The 20,052-nt window shown below is 54.2% G+C and overlaps 1 protein-coding gene and 1 long non-coding RNA gene across 2 annotated transcripts in view; both read right to left on the bottom strand.

Annotated features, from left to right (window-relative positions):
* The window catches only part of LOC116936986 (hypoxia up-regulated protein 1-like), a 109,195-nt gene extending 108,890 nt beyond the window's left edge, over nt 1-305 (bottom strand). The window contains exon 1 of the mRNA XM_076064552.1: nt 213-305. The gene's annotated coding sequence lies outside the window, so the exon portion shown is untranslated. The remainder of the gene's footprint in view (nt 1-212) is intronic.
* Nucleotides 306-14,150: 13,845 nt separating this feature from the next.
* Nucleotides 14,151-18,839, bottom strand: LOC142923444 (uncharacterized). The gene is made up of 3 exons (XR_012940768.1): nt 16,933-18,839; nt 16,327-16,420; nt 14,151-14,194 (listed from the first exon to the last, which is right to left on the bottom strand). It is a non-coding gene; the product is annotated as an uncharacterized LOC142923444 (long non-coding RNA).
* Between the last annotated feature and the right edge of the window lie 1,213 nt (nt 18,840-20,052).

Raw genomic sequence — 20,052 nt, 5'->3', positions numbered from 1 at the left:
CTGACTGAGTGAGTGACTGACTGACTAACTAACTGACTAACTGACTGAGTGACTGACTGAGTGACTGACTGACTGACTGAGTCACTAACTGACTGAGTGACTGAGTGACTAACTGAGTGACTGACTGACTGACTGACTGACTAACTGACTGACTAACTGAGTGACTGACTGACTGACTGAGTGACTGAGTGACTGACTGACTGACTGCTCACCCTGGCAAGGTGATTAGCGGCCTGCCCGTCAGCTCGCTGCGAGAGACGTTCAGCTGAGGGTAGTGCAGGCGGTGAGTGACTGACTGAGTGACTGACTGAGTGACTGACTGAGTGACTGACTGACTAACTGACTGACTGACTAACTGACTGACTAACTGACTGACTGACTGAGTGACTGCTCACCCTGGCAAGGTGATTAGCGGCCTGCCCGTTAGCTCGCTGCGAGAGACGTTCAGATGAGGGTAGTGCAGGCGGTGAGTGACTGAGTGACTGACTGACTGACTGAGTGACTGACTGACTGACTGAGTGACTGACTGACTGACTAACTGACTAACTGACTGACTGAGTGACTGACTGACTGCTCACCCTGGCAAGGTGATTAGCGGCCTGCCCGTCAGCTCGCTGCGAGAGACGTTCAGCTGAGGGTAGTGCAGGCGGTGACTGACTGAGTGACTGACTGAGTGACTGACTGAGTGACTGAGTGAGTGACTGACTAACTGACTGACTGACTGACTGAGTGACTGACTGAGTGACTGACTGAGTGACTGACTGACTGAGTGACTGACTGACTGACTAACTGACTGACTGACTGAGTGACTGACTGAGTGACTGACTGACTGAGTGACTGACTGAGTGACTGACTGACTGCTCACCCTGGCAAGGTGATTAGCGGCCTGCCCGTTAGCTCGCTGCGAGAGACGTTCAGCTGAGGGTAGTGCAGGCGGTGAGTGACTGAGTGAGTGACTGAGTGACTGACTAACTGAGTGAGTGACTGACTGACTGAGTGACTAACTGAGTGAGTGACTGAGTGACTGACTGAGTGACTGACTGAGTGACTGAGTGAGTGACTGAGTGAGTGACTGAGTGACTGAGTGACTGAGTGAGTGACTGAGTGACTGACTGAGTGACTGACTGAGTGACTGACTGACTGAGTGACTGACTGACTGAGTGACTGACTGAGTGACTGACTGACTGACTGACTGACTGCTCACCCTGGCAAGGTGATTAGCGGCCTGCCCGTTAGCTCGCTGCGAGAGACGTTCAGCTGAGGGTAGTGCAGGCGGTGAGTGACTGAGTGAGTGACTGACTGACTGACTGAGTGACTAACTGAGTGACTGACTGACTGACTGACTGAGTGAGTGACTGACTGAGTGACTGACTGACTGCTCACCCTGGCAAGCTGATTAGCGGCCTGCCCGTTAGGTCGCTGCGAGAGACGTTCAGCTGAGGGTAGTGCAGGCGGTGAGTGACTGACTGAGTGACTGACTGACTGACTGACTAACTGAGTGACTGACTGACTAACTGACTGACTGACTGACTGCTCACCCTGGCAAGGTGATTAGCGGCCTGCCCGTTAGCTCGCTGCGAGAGACGTTCAGGTGAGGATAGTGCAGGCGGTGAGTGACTGAGTGACTGACTGAGTGAGTGACTGACTGACTGACTGACTGACTAACTGACTGACTGACTGACTGACTGCTCACCCTGGCAAGGTGATTAGCGGCCTGCCCGTTAGCTCGCTGCGAGAGACGTTCAGGTGAGGGTAGTGCAGGCGGTGAGTGACTGAGTGAGTGACTGAGTGACTGACTAACTGACTGACTGACTGACTGACTGAGTGACTGACTGAGTGACTGACTGAGTGACTGACTGCTCACCCTGGCAAGGTGATTAGCGGCCTGCCCGTCAGCTCGCTGCGAGAGACGTTCAGCTGAGGGTAGTGCAGGCGGTGACTGAGTGACTGACTGACTAACTGACTGACTGACTGAGTGACTGACTGACTGACTAACTGACTGACTGCTCACCCTGGCAAGGTGATTAGCGGCCTGCCCGTCAGCTCGCTGCGAGAGACGTTCAGCTGAGGGTAGTGCAGGCGGTGAGTGACTGAGTGACTGACTGAGTGACTGACTGACTGACTGAGTGACTGACTGACTGACTGACTGACTAACTAACTGACTGACTGACTGACTGACTAACTGAGTGACTGACTAACTGACTGACTGAGTGACTGACTGACTGACTGACTGAGTGACTGACTGACTGACTGAGTGACTGACTGACTGAGTGACTGACTGAGTGACTGACTGACTGACTGAGTGAGTGACTGACTGACTAACTGACTGACTAACTGACTAACTGACTGACTAACTGACTGACTGACTGACTGACTGCTCACCCTGGCAAGGTGATTAGCGGCCTGCCCGTTAGCTCGCTGCGAGAGACGTTCAGCTGTGGGTAGTGCAGGCGGTGAGTGACTGACTGAGTGACTGAGTGACTGACTGACTGACTAACTGACTGACTGAGTGACTGACTGAGTGACTGACTGACTGACTGACTGACTAACTGACTGACTGAGTGACTGACTGACTGACTGACTGACTGACTGACTGACTAACTGACTGACTGAGTGACTGACTGAGTGACTAACTGACTGACTGCTCACCCTGGCAAGGTGATTAGCGGCCTGCCCGTTAGCTCGCTGCGAGAGACGTTCAGCTGAGGGTAGTGCAGGCGGTGAGTGACTGAGTGACTGAGTGACTGACTGAGTGACTGACTGAGTGACTGACTGACTGACTGACTGAGTGACTAACTGACTGACTGACTGACTGAGTGACTGACTGACTGACTGCTCACCCTGGCAAGGTGATTAGCGGCCTGCCCGTCAGCTCGCTGCGAGAGACGTTCAGCTGAGGGTAGTGCAGGCGGTGAGTGACTGACTGAGTGACTGACTGAGTGACTGACTGACTGAGTGACTAACTGACTAACTGACTAACTAACTGACTAACTGACTGACTGACTAACTAACTGAGTGACTGACTGACTGCTCACCCTGGCAAGGTGATTAGCGGCCTGCCCGTCAGCTCGCTGCGAGAGACGTTCAGCTGAGGGTAGTGCAGGCGGTGAGTGACTGAGTGACTGACTGACTGAGTGACTGACTGACTGACTGACTAACTGACTGAGTGACTGACTGACTGCTCACCCTGGCAAGGTGATTAGCGGCCTGCCCGTCAGCTCGCTGCGAGAGACGTTCAGCTGAGGGTAGTGCAGGCGGTGAGTGACTGAGTGACTGACTGACTGAGTGACTGACTGACTGACTGACTAACTGACTGAGTGACTGACTGACTGCTCACCCTGGCAAGGTGATTAGCGGCCTGCCCGTCAGCTCGCTGCGAGAGACGTTCAGCTGAGGGTAGTGCAGGCGGTGAGTGACTGAGTGAGTGACTGACTGAGTGACTGACTGAGTGACTGACTGACTGACTGAGTGACTGACTGAGTGACTGACTGACTGACTGCTCACCCTGGCAAGGTGATTAGCGGCCTGCCCGTCAGCTCGCTGCGAGAGACGTTCAGCTGAGGGTAGTGCAGGCGGTGAGTGACTGAGTGACTGAGTGACTGACTGACTAACTGACTGAGTGACTGAGTGACTGACTGACTGACTGAGTGACTGACTGACTGAGTGACTGACTGACTGACTGCTCACCCTGGCAAGGTGATTAGCGGCCTGCCCGTCAGCTCGCTGCGAGAGACGTTCAGCTGAGGGTAGTGCAGGCGGTGACTGACTGACTGACTGAGTGACTGAGTGACTAACTGAGTGACTGACTGACTGACTAACTGACTGACTGACTAACTGACTGACTGCTCACCCTGGCAAGGTGATTAGCGGCCTGCCCGTCAGCTCGCTGCGAGAGACGTTCAGCTGAGGGTAGTGCAGGCGGTGAGTGACTGACTGAGTGAGTGACTGAGTGACTGACTGAGTGACTAACTGACTAACTAACTGACTGAGTGACTGAGTGACTGACTGAGTGACTGAGTGACTGACTGAGTGACTGACTGACTGAGTGACTGACTGACTGACTGCTCACCCTGGCAAGGTGATTAGCGGCCTGCCCGTCAGCTCGCTGCGAGAGACGTTCAGCTGAGGGTAGTGCAGGCGGTGAGTGACTGAGTGACTGACTGAGTGACTGAGTGACTGACTGACTGACTGACTGACTGACTGACTAACTGACTGACTAACTGACTGACTGACTGACTGCTCACCCTGGCAAGGTGATTAGCGGCCTGCCCGTTAGCTCGCTGCGAGAGACGTTTAGCTGAGGGTAGTGCAGGCGGTGAGTGACTGAGTGACTGAGTGACTGACTGAGTGACTGAGTGACTGACTGACTGACTGACTGACTGAGTGACTGACTAACTGACTGAGTGACTGACTGACTGCTCACCCTGGCAAGGTGATTAGCGGCCTGCCCGTCAGCTCGCTGCGAGAGACGTTCAGCTGAGGGTAGTGCAGGCGGTGAGTGACTGAGTGACTGACTGAGTGACTGACTGACTGACTGACTGAGTGACTGACTGACTGACTAACTGACTGACTGACTGACTGAGTGACTGACTGACTGACTGCTCACCCTGGCAAGGTGATTAGCGGCCTGCCCGTCAGCTCGCTGCGAGAGACGTTCAGCTGAGGGTAGTGCAGGCGGTGAGTGACTGACTGACTGAGTGACTGACTGACTGACTAACTGACTAACTGACTGACTAACTAACTGACTGACTGACTGACTGCTCACCCTGGCAAGGTGATTAGCGGCCTGCCCGTCAGCTCGCTGCGAGAGACGTTCAGCTGAGGGTAGTGCAGGCGGTGAGTGACTGAGTGACTGACTGAGTGACTGACTCAGTGACTGAGTGACTCAGTGACTGAGTGACTGACTGACTGAGTGACTGACTAACTGACTGACTAACTGACTGACTGCTCACCCTGGCAAGGTGATTAGCGGCCTGCCCGTTAGCTCGCTGCGAGAGACGTTCAGCTGAGGGTAGTGCAGGCGGTGAGTGACTGACTGACTGACTGAGTGAGTGACTGACTGACTAACTGACTGACTGAGTGACTAACTGACTAACTGACTGACTGACTGACTGACTGCTCACCCTGGCAAGGTGATTAGCGGCCTGCCCGTCAGCTCGCTGCGAGAGACTTTCAGCTGAGGGTAGTGCAGGCGGTGAGTGACTGAGTGAGTGACTGAGTGACTGACTAACTGACTGACTGACTGAGTGACTGACTGAGTGACTGAGTGACTGACTGACTGACTAACTGACTGACTGCTCACCCTGGCAAGGTGATTAGCGGCCTGCCCGTCAGCTCGCTGCGAGAGACGTTCAGCTGAGGGTAGTGCAGGCGGTGAGTGACTGAGTGACTGACTGACTGACTAACTGAGTGACTGACTGAGTGACTGACTGAGTGACTGAGTGACTGACTGAGTGACTGACTGACTGCTCACCCTGGCAAGGTGATTAGCGGCCTGCCCGTCAGCTCGCTGCGAGAGACGTTCAGCTGAGGGTAGTGCAGGCGGTGAGTGACTGAGTGACTGACTGAGTGACTGACTCAGTGACTGAGTGACTCAGTGACTGAGTGACTGACTGAGTGACTGACTGACTGACTGCTCACCCTGGCAAGGTGATTAGCGGCCTGCCCGTCAGCTCGCTGCGAGAGACGTTCAGCTGAGGGTAGTGCAGGCGGTGAGTGACTGAGTGACTGACTGAGTGACTGACTAACTGACTGACTAACTGACTGACTGAGTGACTGACTACTCACCCTGGCAAGGTGATTAGCGGCCTGCCCGTCAGCTCGCTGCGAGAGACGTTCAGCTGAGGGTAGTGCAGGCGGTGAGTGACTGACTGAGTGACTGACTGAGTGACTGACTGAGTGACTAACTGACTAACTGACTGACTAACTGAGTGACTAAATGACTGACTACTCACCCCGGCAAGGTGATTAGCGGCCTGCCCGTCAGCTCGCTGCGAGAGACGTTCAGCTGAGGGTAGTGCAGGCGGTGAGTGACTGAGTGACTGACTGAGTGACTAACTGACTAACTGACTGACTGAGTGACTGACTGACTGACTGCTCACCCTGGCAAGGTGATTAGCGGCCTGCCCGTCAGCTCGCTGCGAGAGACGTTCAGCTGAGGGTAGTGCAGGCGGTGAGTGACTGAGTGACTGAGTGACTGACTGAGTGACTGACTGACCGACTGACTAACTGACTGACTAACTGACTGACTGACTGACTAACTAACTGACTGACTGACTGACTGACTGCTCACCCTGGCAAGGTGATTAGCGGCCTGCCCGTCAGCTCGCTGCGAGAGACGTTCAGCTGAGGGTAGTGCAGGCGGTGAGTGACTGAGTGAGTGAGTGACTGACTAACTGACTGACTGACTGACTGACTAACTGACTAACTGACTGACTAACTGACTGACTGCTCACCCTGGCAAGGTGATTAGCGGCCTGCCCGTCAGCTCGCTGCGAGAGACGTTCAGCTGAGGGTAGTGCAGGCGGTGAGTGACTGAGTGAGTGACTGACTGACTGAGTGAGTGAGTGACTGAGTGACTAACTGAGTGACTGACTGACTGACTGAGTGACTGACTGAGTGACTGACTGCTCACCCTGGCAAGGTGATTAGCGGCCTGCCCGTCAGCTCGCTGCGAGAGACGTTCAGCTGAGGGTAGTGCAGGCGGTGAGTGACTGAGTGACTGACTGACTGAGTGACTGACTGAGTGACTGACTGAGTGACTGAGTGACTGACTAACTGACTAACTGACTGACTGCTCACCCTGGCAAGGTGATTAGCGGCCTGCCCGTCAGCTCGCTGCGAGAGACGTTCAGCTGAGGGTAGTGCAGGCGGTGAGTGACTGACTGACTGACTGAGTGACTAACTGACTGACTGACTGACTGACTGACTAACTGACTGACTGACTGACTGACTACTCACCCTGGCAAGGTGATTAGCGGCCTGCCCGTCAGCTCGCTGCGAGAGACGTTCAGCTGAGGGTAGTGCAGGCGGTGAGTGACTGAGTGACTGAGTGACTGACTGAGTGACTGACTGAGTGACTGACTGACTAACTGAGTGACTGACTGACTGAGTGACTGACTGAGTGACTGACTAACTGACTAACTGAGTGACTGACTGACTAACTGACTAACTGACTGACTGCTCACCCTGGCAAGGTGATTAGCGGCCTGCCCGTCAGCTCGCTGCGAGAGACGTTCAGCTGAGGGTAGTGCAGGCGGTGAGTGACTGACTGAGTGACTGACTGAGTGACTGAGTGACTGACTGAGTGACTGAGTGACTGAGTGACTGACTGACTGCTCACCCTGGCAAGGTGATTAGCGGCCTGCCCGTCAGCTCGCTGCGAGAGACGTTCAGCTGAGGGTAGTGCAGGCGGTGAGTGACTGACTGAGTGACTGACTGAGTGACTGACTCAGTGACTGAGTGACTCAGTGACTGACTGACTGACTGAGTGACTGACTGACTGAGTGACTGACTGAGTGACTACTCACCCTGGCAAGGTGATTAGCGGCCTGCCCGTCAGCTCGCTGCGAGAGACGTTCAGCTGAGGGTAGTGCAGGCGGTGAGTGACTGACTGAGTGACTGACTGAGTGACTGACTGACTGAGTGACTAACTGACTAACTGAGTGACTAACTGACTGACTACTCACCCCGGCAAGGTGATTAGCGGCCTGCCCGTCAGCTCGCTGCGAGAGACGTTCAGCTGAGGGTAGTGCAGGCGGTGAGTGACTGACTGAGTGACTGACTGAGTGACTGACTCAGTGACTGAGTGACTCAGTGACTGAGTGACTGACTGACTGAGTGACTGACTAACTGACTGACTGACTGACTGCTCACCCTGGCAAGGTGATTAGCGGCCTGCCCGTCAGCTCGCTGCGAGAGACGTTCAGCTGAGGGTAGTGCAGGCGGTGAGTGACTGAGTGACTGACTGAGTGACTAACTGACTGACTGAGTGACTGACTGACTGACTGACTGACTGACTAACTGACTGACTGACTGAGTGACTGCTCACCCTGGCAAGGTGATTAGCGGCCTGCCCGTCAGCTCGCTGCGAGAGACGTTCAGGTGAGGGTAGTGCAGGCGGTGAGTGACTGACTGAGTGACTGACTGAGTGACTGACTGAGTGACTAACTGACTAACTGACTGACTAACTGAGTGACTAACTGACTGAACTACTCACCCCGGCAAGGTGATTAGCGGCCTGCCCGTCAGCTCGCTGGCAGAGACGTTCAGCTGAGGGTAGTGCAGGCGGTGAGTGACTGACTGAGTGACTGACTGATGACTGACTGACTGACTGACTGAGTGACTGACTGACTAACTGACTGACTGACTGACTGAGTGACTGACTGACTGACTAACTGACTGACTGACTGAGTGACTGACTGACTGAGTGACTGACTGACTGACTGACTGCTCACCCTGGCAAGGTGATTAGCGGCCTGCCCGTCAGCTCGCTGCGAGAGACGTTCAGCTGAGGGTAGTGCAGGCGGTGAGTGACTGACTGGACTGACTGAGTGACTGACTGACTGATGACTAACTGACTGACTGACTGACTGAGTGACTGACTGACTGACTGACTGCTCACCCTGGCAAGGTGATTAGCGGCCTGCCCGTCAGCTCGCTGCGAGAGACGTTCAGCTGAGGGTAGTGCAGGCGGTGAGTGACTGAGTGACGTGACTGACTGACTGACTAACTGACTGACTGACTGACTAACTGACTAACTGACTGACTGACTGACTGCTCACCCTGGCAAGGTGATTAGCGGCCTGCCCGTCAGCTCGCTGCGAGAGACGTTCAGCTGAGGGTAGTGCAGGCGGTGAGTGACCTGAGTGACTGACTGACTGAGTGACTAACTGACTAACTGACTGACTGACTGACTAACTGACTGACTGACTGAGTGACTGACTGCTCACCCTGGCAAGGTGATTAGCGGCCTGCCCGTCAGCTCGCTGCGAGAGACGTTCAGCTGAGGGTAGTGCAGGCGGTGAGTGACTGAGTGACTGACTGAGTGACTAACTGAGTGACTGACTGACTGACTGAGTGACTGACTGACTGCTCACCCTGGCAAGGTGATTAGCGGCCTGCCCGTCAGCTCGCTGCGAGAGACGTTCAGCTGAGGGTAGTGCAGGCGGTGAGTGACTGAGTGACTGACTGAGTGACTAACTGAGTGACTGACTGACTGACTGAGTGACTGACTGACTGCTCACCCTGGCAAGGTGATTAGCGGCCTGCCCGTCAGCTCGCTGCGAGAGACGTTCAGCTGAGGGTAGTGCAGGCGGTGACGCTGGACCAGGCTGGACCCTGAACGCTTTGCCCACCAGCTCAGTCACCTGCTGCACCACCGCCTCAGGACTCTTCATTACCTGTGGGGGGTAGTGGTGGGGGGTAGTGGTGGGGGGGTAGTGGTGGGGGGGTAGGGTGGGGGTAGTGGTGGGGGGTAGGTGGTGGGGGGTAGTGGTGGTGGGGGGTAGTGGTGGGGGGTAGTGCGTGGGGGGTAGTGGTGGGGGGTGGAGGTGGGGGGTAGTGGTGGGGGTGGAGGTGGGGGGTAGTGGTGGGGGGTGGAGGTGGGGGGTGGTGGGGGGTAGTGGTGGGGGTGGGGGGGAGGTGGGGGAGTGGTGGGGGGTGGGGTGGGGGTAGGTGGTGGGGGGTGGGGGGGGGGGGGTAGTGGTGGGGGTGGAGGTGGGGGGTAGTGGTGGGGGGTGGAGGTGGGGGGTAGTGGTGGGGGGGTGGAGGTGGGGGGGTAGTGGTGGGGGGTGGAGGTGGGGGTAGTGGTGGGGGGTGGAGGTGGGGGGTGTGGTGGGGTGGTGGGGGGTGGAGGGTGGGGGGTGGAGGTGGGGGGTAGTGGTGGGGGGTGGAGGTGGGGGGTAGTGGTGGGGGTGGAGGTGGGGGGGGTAGGGGTGGGGGGTGGAGGTGGGGGGTAGTGGTGGGGGTGGAGGTGGGGGGTAGTGGTGGGGGGTGGAGGTGGGGGGTAGTGGTGGGGGGTGGAGGTGGGGGTAGTGGTGGGGGGGGAGGTGGGGGGTAGTGGTGGGGGGTGGAGGTGGGGGGTAGTGGTGGGGGGTGGAGGTGGGGGGTGGAGATGGGGGGTGGAGATGGGGGGTAGTGGTGGGGGGTAGTGGTGGGGGGTAGTGGTGGGGGGTGTGGTGGGGGGTGGAGGTGGGGGGTGGAGATGGGGGGTGGAGATGGGGGGTAGAGGTGGGGGGTGGAGGTGGGGGGTAGTGGTGGGGGGTGGAGGTGGGGGGTAGTGGTGGGGGGTGGAGGTGGGGGGTAGTGGTGGGGGGTGGAGGTGGGGGTAGTGGTGGGGGGTGGGGGGGTGGGGGGTGGAGATGGGGGGTGGAGATGGGGGGTAGTGGTGGGGGTAGTGGTGGGGGGTAGTGGTGGGGGGTGGAGGTGGGGGGGGGTAGTGGTGGGGGGTAGTGGTGGGGGTAGTGGTGGGGGGTGGAGGTGGGGGGTAGTGGTGGGGGTGGAGGTGGGGGGTAGTGGTGGGGGGTGGAGGTGGGGGGTGGAGATGGGGGGTGGAGATGGGGGGTAGTGGTGGGGGGTAGTGGTGGGGGGTAGTGGTGGGGGGGTAGTGGTGGGGGGTAGTGGTGGGGGTAGTGGTGGGGGGTGGAGGTGGGGGGTAGTGGTGGGGGGTGGAGGTGGGGGGTGGAGGTGGGGGGTGGAGGTGGGGGGTAGTGGTGGGGGGTGGAGGTGGGGGGTGGAGATGGGGGGTGGAGATGGGGGGTAGTGGTGGGGGGTAGTGGTGGGGGGTAGTGGTGGGGGGTAGGGGTGGGGGGTAGGGGTGGGGGGTAGGGGTGGGGGGTAGTGGTGGGGGGGTAGAGGTGGGGGGTGGAGGTGGGGGGGGGGTTGGTGGGGTAGAGGTGGGGGGTAGTGGTGGGGGGTAGTGGTGGGGGGTGGTGGTGGGGGGTGGTGGTGGGGGGGTAGGGGTGGGGGGTAGAGGTGGGGGGTAGAGGTGGGGGTTAGAGGTGGGGGGTAGTGGTGGGGGGTGGTGGTGGGGGGTAGTGGTGGGGTGTAGTGGTGGGGGTAGTGGTGGGGGGTAGTGGTGGGGGGTAGAGGTGGGGGGTGGAGATGGGGGGTGGAGATGGGGGGTAGTGGTGGGGGGTATGGTGGGGGGTAGAGGTGGGGGGTAGTGGTGGGGGTGGAGATGGGGGGTGGAGATGGGGGGTAGAGGTGGGGGGTAGAGGTGGGGGGTGGAGGTGGGGGGTAGCGGTGGGGGGTAGAGGTGGGGGGTAGTGGTGGGGGGTAGTGGTGGGGGGTAGAGGTGGGGGGTAGTGGTGGGGGGTAGTGGTGGGGGGGTAGTGGTGGGGGGTAGTGGTGGGGGGTAGAGGTGGTGGTGGTGTAGTGGTGGTGTAGTGGTGGTGTAGTGGTGGTGTAGTGGTGGTGGTGGTGTCCACCCACCCCCTCTGTGTGTGCCACAGTGCCGGTAGCCATCATAAGCGCTGCTCGCTAACAGCACTTGCCCCTACAGCCCTGCTAGAGGCTACCTGGGGGAGCTTGTTTGTGTCTGTGTGACTGCACTTGCCCCTACAGCCCTGCTAGAGGCTACCTGGGGGAGCTTTGTCTGTGTCTGTGTGACTGCACTTGCCCCTACAGCCCTGCTAGAGGCTACCTGGGGGAGCTTTGTCTGTGTCTGTGTAACTGCACTTGCCCCTACAGCCCTGCTAGAGGCTACCTGGGGGAGCTTTGTCTGTGTCTGTGTGACTGCACTTGCCCCTACAGCCCTGCTAGAGGCTACCTGGGGGAGCTTTGTCTGTGTCTGTGTTACTGCACTTGCCCCTACAGCCCTGCTAGAGGCTACCTGGGGGAGCTTTGTCTGTGTCTGTGTAACTGCACTTGCCCCTACAGCCCTGCTAGAGGCTACCTGGGGGAGCTTTGTCTGTGTCTGTGTAACTGCACTTGCCCCTACAGCCCTGCTAGAGGCTACCTGGGGGAGCTTTGTCTGTGTCTGTGTAACTGCACTTGCCCCTACAACCCTGCTAGAGGCTACCTGGGGTAGCTTTGTCTGTGTCTGTGTGACTGCACTTGCCCCTACAGCCCTGCTAGAGGCTACCTGGGGGAGCTTTGTCTGTGTCTGTGTGACTGCACTTGCCCCTACAGCCCTGCTAGAGGCTACCTGGGGGAGCTTTGTCTGTGTCTGTGTGACTGCACTTGCCCCTACAGCCCTGTTAGAGGCTACCTGGGGGAGCTTTGTCTGTGTGTGTTGGTGTGTGTAGGGTGTGTGTGTGTATGTGTGTGTGTATGTGTGTGTGTAGGTGTGTGTGTATGTGTGTGTAGGTGTGGGTTTGTGTGTAGGTGTGTGTGTTTGTGTAGGTGTGTAGGTGTGTGTGTTTAGGTGTGTGTGTGTAGGGGTGTGTGTGTAGGTGTGTGTGTAGGTGTGTGTGTGTAGGTATGTGTGTAGGTGTGCGTGTGTAGGTGTGTGTGTAGGTGTGTAGGTGTGTGTGTTTAGGTGTGTATGTAGGTGTGTGTGTAGTTGTGTGTGTAGGAGTGTGTGTGTAGGAGTGTGTGTGTAGGTATGTGTGTAGGTATGTGTGTAGGTGGTGTGTAGGTGTGTGTGTTTAGGTGTGTGTGTAGGTGTGTGTGTAGGTGTGTGTGTGTAGGTGTGTGTGTGTAGGTGTGTGTGTGTAGGTGTGCGTGTGTAGGTGTGCGTGTGTAGGTGTGTGTGTAGGTGTGTGTGTAGGTGTGTGTAGGTGTGTGTGTGTAGGTGTGCGTGTGTAGGTGTGTGTGTAGGTGTGTGTGTGTAGGTGTGTGTGTAGGTGTGTGTGTAGGTGTGCGTGTGTAGGTGTGTGTGTGTAGGTATGTGTGTGTAGGTGTGTGTGTAGGTGTGTGTGTGTAGGTGTGTGTGTGTAGGTGTGTGTATGTGTGTGTGTAGGTGTGCCTGTGTAGGTGTGCGTGTTAGGTGTGTGTGTGTAGGTGTGTGTAGCGTGTGTGTGTAGCTGTGTGTGTGTAGGTGTGTGTGTAGGTGTGTGTGTGTAGGTGTGTGTATGTGTGTGTGTGGTGTGCCTGTGTAGGTGTGCGTGTGTAGGTGTGTGTGTAGGTGTGTGTAGGTGTGTAGGTGTGTGTGTAGCTGTGTGTGTGTAGGTGTGTGTGTAGGTGTGTGTGTGTAGGTGTGTAGGTGTGTGTGTAGGTGTGTGTGTGCAGGTGTGTGTAGTGTGTGTGTGTAGGTGTGTGTGTGTAGGTGTGTGTGTGTAGGTGTGTGTGTGTAGGTGTGTGTGTGTATGTGTAGGTGTGTGTATGTGTGTATGTGTGTGTGTGTAGGTGTGTGTATGTGTGTGTGTAGGTGTGTGTGTGTAGGTGTGTGTGTAGGTGTGTGTAGGTGTGTGTGTGTAGGTGTGTGTGTGTAGGTGTGTGTAGGTGTGTGTGTAGGTGTGTGTGTAGGTGTGTGTGTAGGTGTGTGTGTAGGTGTGTGTAGGTGTGTGTGTGTAGGTGTGTGTGTGTGTGTGTGTGTAGTGTGTGTGTGTAGGTGTGTGTGTGGGTGTGCGTGTGTAGGTGTGTGTGTGGTGTGTGTAGGTGTGTGTGTAGGTGTGTGTAGGTGTGTGTAGGTGTGTGTATGTGTGTGTGTAGGTGTGTGTGTAGGAGTGTGTGTAGGAGTGTGTGTGTAGGTGTGTGTGTGTATGTGTGTGTGTGTATGTGTGTTGTGTGTATGTGTGTGTGTGTGTAGGTGTGTATGTAGGTGTAGGTGTGTGTAGGTGTATGTGTGTGTGTGTGTATGTGTGTGTGTGTGTAGGTGTGTATGTAGGTGTAGGTGTGTGTAGGTGTGTGTGTGTAGGTGTGTATGCGTAGGTGTGTGTATGTGTGTGTGTGTAGGTGTGTATGCGTAGGTGTGTGTATGTGTGTGTGTGTGTAGGTGTGTGTGTATATGTGTGTGTGTGTGTGTAGGTGTGTGTGTAGGTGTGTGTGTGTATGTGTGTGTAGGTGTGTGTGTGTATGTGTGTAGGTGTGTGTGTGTAGGTGTGTGTATGTGTAGGTGTGTGTGTGTGTGTATGTGTGTGTGTGTAGGTGTGTGTGTGTATGTGTGTGTGTGTATGTGTGTGTATGTGTAGGTGTGTGTGTGTGTATGTGTGTAGGTGTGTGTATGTGCACCATTGCTAGAGCGTTCTCTCCAAAGAGCCGCTCCCCGTTCTTTAAGTAGACACAGAGAGGAGTCTTCCTCCTGGACTCCCTGTGACACACACACACAGTGACACACACACACAGTGACACACAGTGACACACACACACAGTGACACACACACACAGTGACACACACACAGGACACACAGTGACACACACACACAGTGACACACACACACAGTGACACACACACACACAGTGACACACACACACACACAGTGACACACACACACACAGTGACACACACAGTGACACACACAGTGACACACACAGTGACACACACACACAGTGACACACACACAGTGACACACACAGTGACACACACACACAGTGACACACACACAGTGACACACACACAGTGACACACACACACAGTGACACACACACACAGTGACACACAGTGACACACACACACAGTGACACACAGTGACACACACACACAGTGACACACACACACACAGTGACACACACACACACAGTGACACACACACACACAGTGACACACACAGTGACACACACAGTGACACACACAGTGACACACACACACAGTGACACACACACAGTGACACACACACAGTGACACACACACACAGTGACACACACACAGTGACACACACACAGTGACACACACACAGTGACACACACACAGTGACACACACACAGTGACACACACACACACAGTGACACACACACACACAGTGACACACACACACAGTGACACACACACACAGTGACACACACACACAGTGACACACACAGTGATGTTGTTGATGGTGGTGATGTTGTTGATGGTGAAGGTGGTGATGGTGGTGATGTTGATGGTGGTGATGTTGTGGTGGTGATGTTGTTGATGTTGTTGATGATGAAGGTGGTGATGTTGTTGATGGTGATGTTGTTGATGTTGTTGATGATGAAGGTGGTGATGGTGGTGATGTTGATGGTGGTGGTGATGTTGTTGGTGGTGATGTTGTTGATGTTGTTGATGATGAAGGTGGTGATGTTGTTGATGGTGAAGGTGGTGATGGTGGTGGTGATGGTGGTGATGTTGATGGTGATGATGTTGATGGTGAAGGTGGTGATGTTGTTGATGGTGATGTTGGTGGTGATGTCGTTGATGGTGGTGATGGTGGTGATGTTGTTGATGGTGGAAGGTGATTTTTTTATGGTGATGTTGATGTTGGTGTTAATGTTGTGATGGTGAAGGTGATGATGTTGATGTTGTTGATGGTGATGTTGGTGGTGATGTTGGTGATGGTGAAGGTGATGTTGTTGATGGTGATGTTGATGATGATGGTGATGTTGATGATGTTGTTGATGGTGAAGGTGATGTTGATGGTGGTGATGGTGTTGATGTTGTTGCTGATGACAGTTGTGATGTTGTAGATGGTGGTGATGTTGTTGATGTTGTTGATGGTGAAGGTGGTGATGGTGGTGATGTTGGTGATGTTGTTGATGGTGAAGTTGGTGGTGATGTTGTTGATGGTGAAGGTGGTGATGGTGGTGATGTTGATGGTGGTGAAGGTGGTGATGTTGTGATGGTGATGTTGGTGAAGTTGTTGATGTTGTTGATGTTGTTGATGGTGGTGATGGTGGTGATGTTGTTGGTGGTGGTGATGTTGTTGATGGTGTTGATGTTGTTGTTGATGTTGTTGATGGTGGTGATGATGATGATGTTGGTGATGTTGTTGATGTTGATGATGTTGATGTTGTTGATGTCGTTGATGGTGGTGATGTTGTTGGTGGTGGTGATGTTGTTGATTTTGATGTTGTTGATGTTGATGGTGGTGATGTTGGTGGTGATGTTTGTTGATGATATTGATGTTGTTGTTGTTGTTGATGTGATGTTGTTGATGTTGATGTTGTTGATGTCGTTGATGGTGGTGATGTTGATGGTGGTGAAGGTGATGTTGTTGATGGTGGTGATGTTGATGGTGGTGATGTTGGTGGTGATGTTGATGTTGTTGATGGTGATGGTGGTGATGTGGATGGTGGTGAAGGTGATGTTGTTGATGGTGATGGTGGTGATGTTGTTGATGATGTTGATGTTGTTGTTGTTGTTGTTGATGTTGTTGATGGTGATGGTGGTGATGTTGGTGGTGATGTTGTTGATGATATTGATGTTGTTGTTGTTGAATGGTGATGTTGTGATGTTGTTGATGTTGATGGTGGTGATGTTGTTACTTGTTCAGAACTATCTCCATGGGAACTCCAGGCTTCACAATCCCAATCTTCATCCACGCAGAGCCCAGATCCACAGACATCACCGCCACAGCGTCTACGAGACACCGGGAGAGAGAGAACACGGGGAGAGACACGGGGAGAGAGACACGGGGAGAGAGAGAGAGACACGGGGAGAGAGAGAGACACGGGGAGAGAGAGAGACACGGGGAGAGAGAGAGACACGGGGAGAGAGAGACACACGGGGAGAGAGAGAGACACGGGGAGAGAGAGACACGGGGAGAGAGAGACACGGGGTGAGAGACTCACTGTGTGTGTCTCTGTGTCTCTGTGTCTGTGTCTCTCTGTGTCTCTCTGTGTCTCTCTGTGTGTCTCTGTGTGTCTCTGTGTGTCTCTGTGTGTCTCTGTGTGTCTCTGTGTCTGTGTGTGTCTGTGTGTGTCTGTGTGTGTCTCTGTGTGTCTCTGTGTGTCTCTGTGTGTGTGTCTCTGTGTGTCTCTGTGTGTGTCTCTGTGTGTGTCTCTGTGTGTGTCTCTGTGTGTCTCTGTATGTGTGTCTCTAAGTGTCTCTGTGTCTCTCTGTGTCTCTGTGTGTGTGTCTGTGTGTCTCACCACTGCTGTGTGTGTGTGTGTCTCTGTGTGTGTCTCTGTGTCTGTGTGTCTCTGTGTGTCTGTGTGTGTGTCACTGTGTCTGTGTGTGTCTCTGTGTCTGTGTCTCTGTGTGTGTCTCTGTGTCTGTGTGTCTCTGTGTCTCTGTGTCTCTGTGTGTCTGTGTGTCTCTGTGTGTCTGTGTGTCTCACCACTGCTGTGTGTGTCTGTGTGTGTCTGTGTGTGTCTGTGTGTGTCTGTGTGTGTCTGTGTGTGTCTGTGTGTGTCTCTGTGTGTGTCTGTGTGTGTCTGTGTGTCTCACCACTGCTGTGTGTGTCTGTCTGTGTCTGTGTGTCTGTGTGTGTCTGTGTGTGTCTGTGTGTCTCACCACTGCTGTGTGTGTCTGTCTGTGTCTGTGTGTCTGTGTGTGTCTCTCTGTGTCTGTGTGTCTCACCACTGCTGTGTGTGTCTGTCTGTGTCTGTGTGTCTGTGTGTGTCTGTGTGTGTCTGTGTGTCTCACCACTGCTGTGTGTGTCTGTGTGTGTCTGTGTGTGTCTGTCTGTGTCTGTGTGTGTGTCTGTGTGTGTGTCTGTGTGTGTGTCTGTGTGTCTCTGTGTGTGTCTGTGTGTCTCACCACTGCTGTGTGTGTCTGTGTGTGTCTGTGTGTGTCTGTCTGTGTCTGTGTGTGTGTCTGTGTGTGTGTCTGTGTCTCTGTGTGTCTCTGTGTGTCTCTGTGTGTCTCTGTGTGTCTCTGTGTGTCTGTCTGTGTCTGTGTGTCTCTGTGTGTGTCTCTGTGTGTGTCTCTGTGTCTGTGTGTCTCTGTGTCTCTGTGTCTCTGTGTGTCTGTGTGTCTGTGTGTCTCTGTGTGTCTGTGTGTCTCACCACTGCTGTGTGTGTCTGTGTGTGTCTGTGTGTCTCACCACTGCTGTGTGTGTCTGTGTGTGTCTGTGTGTGTCTGTGTGTGTCTGTGTGTCTCACCACTGCTGTGTGTGTCTGTGTGTCTGTGTGTGTCTCTCTGTGTCTGTGTGTGTCTGTGTGTGTCTGTGTGTGTCTGTGTGTCTCACCACTGCTGGTGTGTGTCTGTGTGTGTCTCTGTGTGTCTGTGTGTGTCTGTGTGTGTCTGTGTGTCTCACCACTGCTGTGTGTGTCTGTGTGTGTCTGTGTGTGTGTCTGTGTGTGTCTCTGTGTGTCTCTGTATGTCTCTGTATGTCTCTGTGTGTCTCTGTGTGTCTCTGTCTGTGTCTCACCACTGCTGTGTGTGTCTGTGTGTGTCTCTCTGTGTCTGTGTGTCTCACCACTGCTGTGTGTGTCTGTGTGTGTCTGTGTGTCTCACCACTGCTGTGTGTCTGTGTGTCTGTGTGTGTCTCTCTGTGTCTGTGTGTCTCACCACTGCTGTGTGTGTCTGTGTGTGTCTGTGTGTGTCTCTCTGTGTCTGTGTGTGTCTCTGTGTGTGTCTGTGTGTGTCTGTGTGTCTCACCACTGCTGTGTGTGTCTGTGTGTGTCTGTGTGTGTCTCTGTGTGTGTCTCTGTGTGTGTCTGTGTGTGTCTCTCTGTGTCTGTGTGTGTCTGTGTGTGTCTGTGTGTGTCTGTGTGTCTCACCACTGCTGTGTGTGTCTGTGTGTGTCTCTGTGTGTCTGTGTGTGTCTGTGTGTGTCTGTGTGTGTCTCTGTGTGTGTCTGTGTGTGTGTGTCTGTGTGTGTCTCTCTGTGTCTGTGTGTGTCTGTGTGTGTCTGTCTGTGTCTGTGTGTGTCTGTGTGTGTCTGTGTGTGTCTGTGTGTCTCACCACTGCTGTGTGTGTCTGTGTGTGTCTGTGTGTGTCTCTCTGTGTCTGTGTGTCTCACCACTGCTGTGTGTGTCTGTGTGTGTCTGTGTGTGTCTGTGTGTCTCACCACTGCTGTGTGTGTCTGTGTGTGTCTGTGTGTGTCTGTGTGTCTCACCACTGCTGTGTGTGTGCATCAGGGTCAGCGCTGGAACCAGCAGCACCATCAGCCTCAAGGGATTCATGGCTGCGGGGACAGCATAGAGACACCCACACAGAGACACATAGAGACTCATTGAGACCCATAGACACTCATAGACACCCATAGAGACATAGAGACACCCATAGAGACACACATAGAGACACCCACACAGAGACACACAGAGACTCATAGAGACTCATAGAGACACCCATAGAGACATAGAGACACCCATAGAGACACCCACACAGAGACACAGACACATAGAGACTCATAGACACCCATAGAGACCCATAGACACCCATAGAGACACCCATAGAGTCACAGACACATAGAGACACCCACACAGTCAGAGACAGACTCATAGACACCCATAGAGACCCATAGAGACACAGACACATAGACTCATAGACACCCATAGAGACCCATAGACACCCATAGAGACACCCACACAGAGACACAGAGACTCATAGAGACTCATAGAGACACCCATAGAGACATAGAGACACCCATAGAGACACCCATAGAGTCACAGACTCATAGACTCATAGACACCCATAGAGACCCATAGACACCCATAGAGACCCATAGAGACACCCACACAGTCACAGACACATAGACTCATAGAGACTCATAGAGACATAGAGACACCCATAGAGACACCCATAGAGTCACAGACTCATAGAGACTCATAGACACCCATAGAGACACCCACACAGTCACAGACACATAGACTCAATGACACCCATAGAGACCCATAGACACCCATAGAGTCACAGACACATAGAGACACCCATAGAGACACCCACACAGTCACAGACACATAGACTCATAGACACCCATAGAGACCCATAGACACCCATAGAGACACCCATAGAGTCACAGACACATAGAGACTCATAGAGACTCATAGAGACACTCATAGACACCCATAGCGTCACAGACACATAGACTCATAGAGACACATAGAGACACCCATAGAGACACCCATAGAGTCACAGACACATAGAGACACCCATAGAGACACCCATAGAGTCACAGACACATAGAGACTCATAGAGACACCCATAGAGTCACAGACACATAGAGGCACCCATAGAGACACCCACACAGTCACAGACACATAGACTCATAGACACCCATAGAGACCCATAGACACCCATAGAGACACCCATAGAGTCACAGA

This window comes from Petromyzon marinus, unplaced genomic scaffold, assembly GCF_048934315.1.
Source record: "Petromyzon marinus isolate PM22_M1 ecotype Great Lakes invasive population unplaced genomic scaffold, UKy_Petmar_22M1.pri1.0 PM_Scaffold_52, whole genome shotgun sequence".
In the NCBI taxonomy this organism is placed as follows: domain Eukaryota; kingdom Metazoa; phylum Chordata; class Hyperoartia; order Petromyzontiformes; family Petromyzontidae; genus Petromyzon; species Petromyzon marinus.
Note: the sequence above shows the minus strand (reverse complement) of the source record. Positions and strands in the feature narration are given on the sequence as shown.